The sequence below is a fragment of the Orycteropus afer genome, unplaced genomic scaffold (assembly GCF_000298275.1).
Source record: "Orycteropus afer afer isolate SDZICR_OR568_19922 unplaced genomic scaffold, OryAfe1.0 scaffold00072, whole genome shotgun sequence".
Lineage (NCBI taxonomy): Eukaryota > Metazoa > Chordata > Mammalia > Tubulidentata > Orycteropodidae > Orycteropus > Orycteropus afer.
This window is the reverse complement of record NW_006921659.1, coordinates 210,111-216,373: the sequence shown is the minus strand read 5'-3', so window position 1 is coordinate 216,373 and position 6,263 is coordinate 210,111. Positions and strand designations below refer to the sequence as shown.

Below are 6,263 nucleotides of genomic sequence, written 5' to 3'. Positions count from 1 at the left end.
TATTCATTTCTTTGGCTATCTCCCTGCAAAGTTGCCTTGAACTGTCTATGTCCCTTCATGGAAGGCCACAGCTCCCCTCAATGCAGTTTGCTCCCCGAGATGCTCCTCCTGTGTTCCATAACCTCTCCCTTCTGTCATCCCTCTGGGCTGAGCTGCATTGTTATTCACCCTGGTTTACTGCATTAAAACCAAAAACCAAGCCCACTGCCATCGAGTTGATTCCCCCATTGGTTTTCTGAGATGGTAAATCTTTATGGAGGAGCTCTGGTGGCTTAGTGCCTAAGGCATTTGACTGCTAACCAGAAGGCTGGCGGTTCAAACCCACCAGCCACTCCTTGGAAGGAAGGTTGGGCCATCTACTTCTGTAAAGATGCTGTCTTGGAAATCCAAAGAGGGATCTCTATGAGTCGGGTTCAACTCCATGGCAGTGCACAACAACAACAACAAATCTTTATGGAAGTACATTACCCAGTCTTCCTTCCATGGAGTGGCTGGTAGGTTTGAGCCACCAATCTTCTGGTTAGCAGTCAGATGCCTTAGGTATTGTGCTACCAGAGCTCCTTATTGCATTATCCATTATAATTTATCTGTACTCTGGTGGCGTAGTGCCTAAGGCACTTGACTGCTAACCAGAAGGCTGGTGGTTCAAACCCATCAGCCACTCCTGGGAGGAAAGACTGGGCAATCTACTTCTGTAGTGATACCGCCTCAGAAACCCAAGGAGGGGTTGCTACGAGTCAGGCCCGACTCAATGGCACATAACAACAATAATGATTTTTACAGGAGCAGAATTGCCGCGTCTTTCTCCTTTTCGTTAGCAGGTGAGTGCTTAATTGTTGTGACACCAGGTGGCTGGAACAGTGCAGAGTCATCAATCCTACAGGACAAATGAAAATGCATTCACTGCCAGTGGGTCAGGAGTATATTCCTCTTGAAAAAACATGGCACATTTCAGTGCAAAAAAGGCATGACCATGTGTGTGTGTTCTCACTTTTGTCCCGGCTTAGACAATATTCTGTGTTATTAACTCTGTGAACACTACTTTCTCATTTCCTCATAGTCAACATATTATTTTCACTCTTTCACAAGTTTCCTTGAACTACATGTATTTGCAGTATTTTTTTTCTTCCCTTCATTTTTTTTATCCTTTAATTTTACTATATGCAGAAAACTGGCACTTAGATTTTAAATTTTGCATTACAAAACAACTAGCAATGTTTTGTGCATTTTTTCAATGCTTATGAAGTCCACTTTGCAGACACAAATAAGATTATTCCATGTTCAAAAGCAAGACTTGTCCCAGAACGGCATTATTTCATATCCTGTAGTTGCCTAGACCACACTACTTAAGACCTGTTTGTGATTGTGTCTTCTTCCATGTTCTCTTCTCCATCATTGGTGGGCCCTGATCTGCCTTTTCTGCTGGGTATCTCACCAGCCTGCAGCCTCTCCACTTCAGCCAGAGTCGATGCATTTGATAGAGCATTTTTAATTGCTTCTCCAGCCCCTGGAGATGGCCTATCTTTCTTTTTGTCAGTTGGCACCTGGATTTGCTTCTCTTGGCATATATCCTTTGCAAGTTGTGCACCCTGTTTGCCCTTGAAGATTTTCTCTGCTTCTTGACACTTTTATTATCTTGATATTTTTATTACCTTATTTAGTTTCATTTTCTGGAAATCCAGTACTCTGACTTGTGGAACTTTATAAATTACATACAGTCTGTGATGCTTCTTACTTGTTACAGGATTTCTTAGAATACTGAGATAAGTTAGTGATTTGAGGGATGTCAAAGGGTCCAGATCACCCAGTTCCACAAGACTGTTGTTGGTGAGAATGAGTTCTGTCAAACAGGTTAGAGACTAATCACATCCCTCACCCATACAGCCTGTTCTAAAACACTAATAATGTTTTAGTCTTCTCAACAGAGGAAAACCATCCAGTTTCCTGATTTCATGGTCAGAAAAATCGATAGAATCAAAGTGGTCTAAGGTAGCACCTAGATTCTTAATGTTTTGGTGTGCACTTCCAATTCCTCAAATATCATTTTCACTTGTAATTCTTAATCCAAATGCCTCACTTGCAAATGCTTCCCTGCCTACCCACTGACTATAAACTCTGTGAGGGAAGGCAGGGCCTCTACATAATGAGGACTGAGGCTGACCATCTTGCTTTTGGCACCTAGCACAACCTGACACAGTATGGATGTCAGCTTTTGATCCCTGAGCTTAGCACAGGAAACCTGTCAGAGGAGGCCCATAAAATATAATTACTAAATAAAAAAAATTACTCTCTCAATGCCTTCAGCTCAATAAATGGAGACATGTTCAGATGACAGTGATGGTTGTATGACTTTGAGGAAATTATATCTGTATGGCTTCCTCAACTCTACAGAAATATGTGTCATACCCCACCCATGTTTTCCTCTTAGGGATGCATAGAGACTTTAAATGCAATGCTTTATATGAATGAGACCCTTTGAGGCTCTGGGAATAGGAAGGATCTATTTTTTTTTTTTTTCCAGAAAAGAAATGAAGTGAGAATGTATGTTTGAAAAAAGGAAATATTACTTTGTCAAATCATGCCTTTTAGATTAAATGACATAATGTGACAAAAGGACTCAGCCCAATCTCTGGCACTGAGCAAGCACTCCATAAATGTTTGCTGTCATCCTTAGTGATTATTTTGCACAATTGTACTCTAACCTTAGGTAATGGGTTCATATTGCTCAGATGGAGTGTTGTGTGCCTATCTGGAGTGTCAAATGCTCATTGTATTATTGTTGAGATAACAACCACATAAAAATAGCTCCTGTGGATAAGTAAATACATGGTGGAGTGTGAGGTTCTGGGGATGATGGGGTTTGTTGCAGAGGATGTAGCAATGCAACATAAAAGAAGAAAATGGATCGTAAAGTAGTCTAACTAGGAAACTTAGCAACTTGTTTGAATTGTGATGTTTTTGAAAAGAAAAAAATTAATTTCCTTGTTACAAAAGCAGTATCTGTTCATTAGAGAAGAATTTAAAAATACATCTGCATGAAGAATAGAAGGGAAGTGCAGTACCTAAAATCTCATTATAGTGAACATCTACTGATTTCTTTTACTTCTTCCTCCTGGGCACTGTGGCACTCCCACTACGGCCAGTACTGCTTCAAAGCCCATCCTGATGCCTAAAGTCCCAGTCAGGGCCAATCAGACTCTTTCTTCTGGGGATTTGAATCTGAGTGGGGTTAAAACAAAAGGACACACACCCACCCACCCACACACTCACAAATACAGTGAGTGACTTTTATCAATGGCATAGCCTGTTGTTGTTGTTGTTATTTGCCGTCGAGTCGGCCCCGACTCATAGCGACCCCTCCTTGGGTTTCCAAGGCAGTATCACTACGGAAGTAGGAATGCCCAACCTTCCTTCCGAGGAGTGGCTGGTGGGTTTGAACCACCAGCCTTCTGGTTAGCAGTCAAGTGCCTTAGCCACTATGCTACCAGAGCTCCTTATGGCATAGCCTAGTAGAGATTATTCTCTTATTTGTATTACTTGGATCCCCAGAACCACTTTGGTTCCTACTCTGCCCAAATTTTTTCAGCTTTTCCTTCTTTCCTCTGAGCTCCCTCAGCTCCTTCCAATAAATTCTCCTTCTTACACCAAGTTTCCCACACTTGGCTTCTATTGCTTCTTGGCTGGTTTATTTCCCTAAAGACAATTACTATTAACATCTTGGTTTAAATACTTGTACTCTTGCTGGCTGGGTGTTAGTATATATTATTAGCAAAAGGGATTACACATGTAGTAGTAAGTCTCATTTCATGTCAATGAATACAATTTATACTACATTTTTTTGATGGTTGCATGAAATTCTATTATATAAGTTGTATCGTCATTTAATTAATCCTCTGTTGGATATTTACGTTGCTCCTAACGTTTTTAGTATTAGAAATAACTAAAATGTTGCAAGCATTCATGGTTATTCTTTTTTTTTTCTTCATATGTATTATATTTTTCATCAAGAAATAGGTTTTCTTCTTTCATGGTTATTCTTTTAGGATAAATTTCCAGATATGAAATTGTTGAGCCAAAGAGTAAGGTATTTTCGAGGCTTTAGATAAAAATTAAATTGGTCAAATTATGTCTTTCTGGAGGTATATTTCCTGTCAAAGTATATATGAATGACTCTGATACTTTGGAGGCAATTATTATGTCTTTATTATCATACTGTCAGGATCCAACACAGTGCCTGACACATAGTAATCACTCAAATTTTTTAATGAACAATAAACATTTATTGATTACATACTATGTGCCAGGAACTGATGCATGTATTCATTAACCATCACAACTATTATTTACTGGGAAGCTAAATAACACACCAAAATCCCACAGCTAATAAGGGCCAGAGCAAAGTTTGAATGCCAGTGAGCTGGCTTCAGAATCTGTGCTTTCTAACCATGATGCTTTTCAGCAACTCTTCAATGACTGAATGATACTTGATATATTGGTTTAAGTTTAATTTCCTCAGGAATGGTTTCCCAGTTTCCTTAACTAACCAAGGCCTTTCTCTTCTATGCTCCTTAAGCATCCTGCACATCTCTTCTGTAGAACTTATCTTACTTGCAATTATTTACTTAGTGTCTCCCTTCTAAGAAATCCATGAGAGCAGGCACTGTGTATGTCTTGCTCACAGCTTCTAGTACCTCGAACAGGGCCTGGCTATCCTCAAGTATTTACTGACTGGCTGATAGCTGAGCAAGAAAAGATGGGGAGTAGTAAAAGAGGGTACAGGGTACTGCTGACTTCTGCCTTGCAGAATCCAAGTAGCCTACCGGTGCAGAGTTAGTTAGACATTCCACCGCAGTCAGCCTATTTTTCTGTTGCTGCGGGCTGCAAGGCATCTGTGATAGTCTATCAGGAATGGAGGGCTAATGTTAATTTTCTATACAAGGCAGACAAGTGAATGAAAGGCAATCAGAGTGCCTCAAGCCCCAGAGACTGAGCAGCAAGGTGAACAAAGTGAATCCCTTTAATTTCTACAGGGATTTAAGCAGCAGTTTTTACAGGCAATAAGGGTTATTTCATAAAAGTATAAAAAGAAACAAAAGCAAAAACAAAAAACTAGCCAATAACTATGTAGTGGTTATTAGCTTTTATGCCCCAAATAACACCATCAAATATATAAAGTACAATTATTTACTAAAACACAAGAATAAAACCACAAATGTAGTGGGAGATTTTAACATACCTCTTTTGGTTTTATGCAATCTGAAGGCAGATCAAATTAAGTAAAAATAATCTAGAAGATTTGAATTAGATTTACTAGATATATGGAAAATTTTGTATGGAAAACTATATGGATGTGATTTCCCAATGTCTGTGGAATACTTAATACATTTGATCATACTGCAAACCACAAACTTCAATAAATTCCCCTAAATATGTTAGTCAGGCTGCATTCCTTGACCATCACATAATTTAACTAGGAACTAATACCACACGGGGAGCTCTGTAGCATAGTGGCTAAGGCACTTGACTGCTAACCAGAAGGCTGGTGGTTCAAACCCACCAGCCACTCCTCGAAAGGAAGATAGGGCAATCTACTTCCGTCGTGATATTGCCTCGGAAAACCAAGGAGGGGTCGTTATGAGTCAGGTCCAACTTGAAGGCATATAACAACAACAATACCACATGAGATGATGACTTTTGTCTCTGCAATTGGTTAGAAATAAAAAAAAAAAAAATGGTAAGAGCATTTTCAATAGCCTGGTCATCTCATGTGATGGCACCGAGCTCTGAGCTGCAAGAGCTGTTCTATGTCCTGTTTCTTTTTGCTGGATAACCTATGCTTGTTACTCATGTAATAGCAGAGGACGTGAGAATAATATTTTATTTTTTTAAAATAGGTATGCTGGGCTGGAAGTGGAAGGAGTAAATTGTTTCAGGAGAAATTTAAAGACAGGAAGGAAAATAGTTTATTAAAGGAATGAGGGAATACTTTCTAGGCAAGAATAATAAACAGATTAGTGGTGAAAGCAGAAGTAAGTCAAGCAGAAAATATTATTCCCACAGATCTTGGAGCTGTGATTCTGCTTGAGTTCATCATAACCACTTATGTGTAGCGTGACATATAAACATTTTTAAAAAAGGAATTTTATTGAAATAAAATTTGTGTTCAGTGACATACACAAAACTAAAGTGACATGGGTCAATGCATTTTTTTTTTTTTTTTTTGCAGTGTTTCTTCCCCTCCCCTCCCACCCCTGGTAACCAAT

At 39.3% G+C, this 6,263-nt stretch overlaps 1 pseudogene; it reads right to left on the bottom strand.

The window, feature by feature from the left end:
• Nucleotides 1-1,346: 1,346 nt before the first annotated feature.
• On the bottom strand, nucleotides 1,347-4,889 carry LOC103197001 (annotated as a pseudogene).
• Between the last annotated feature and the right edge of the window lie 1,374 nt (nucleotides 4,890-6,263).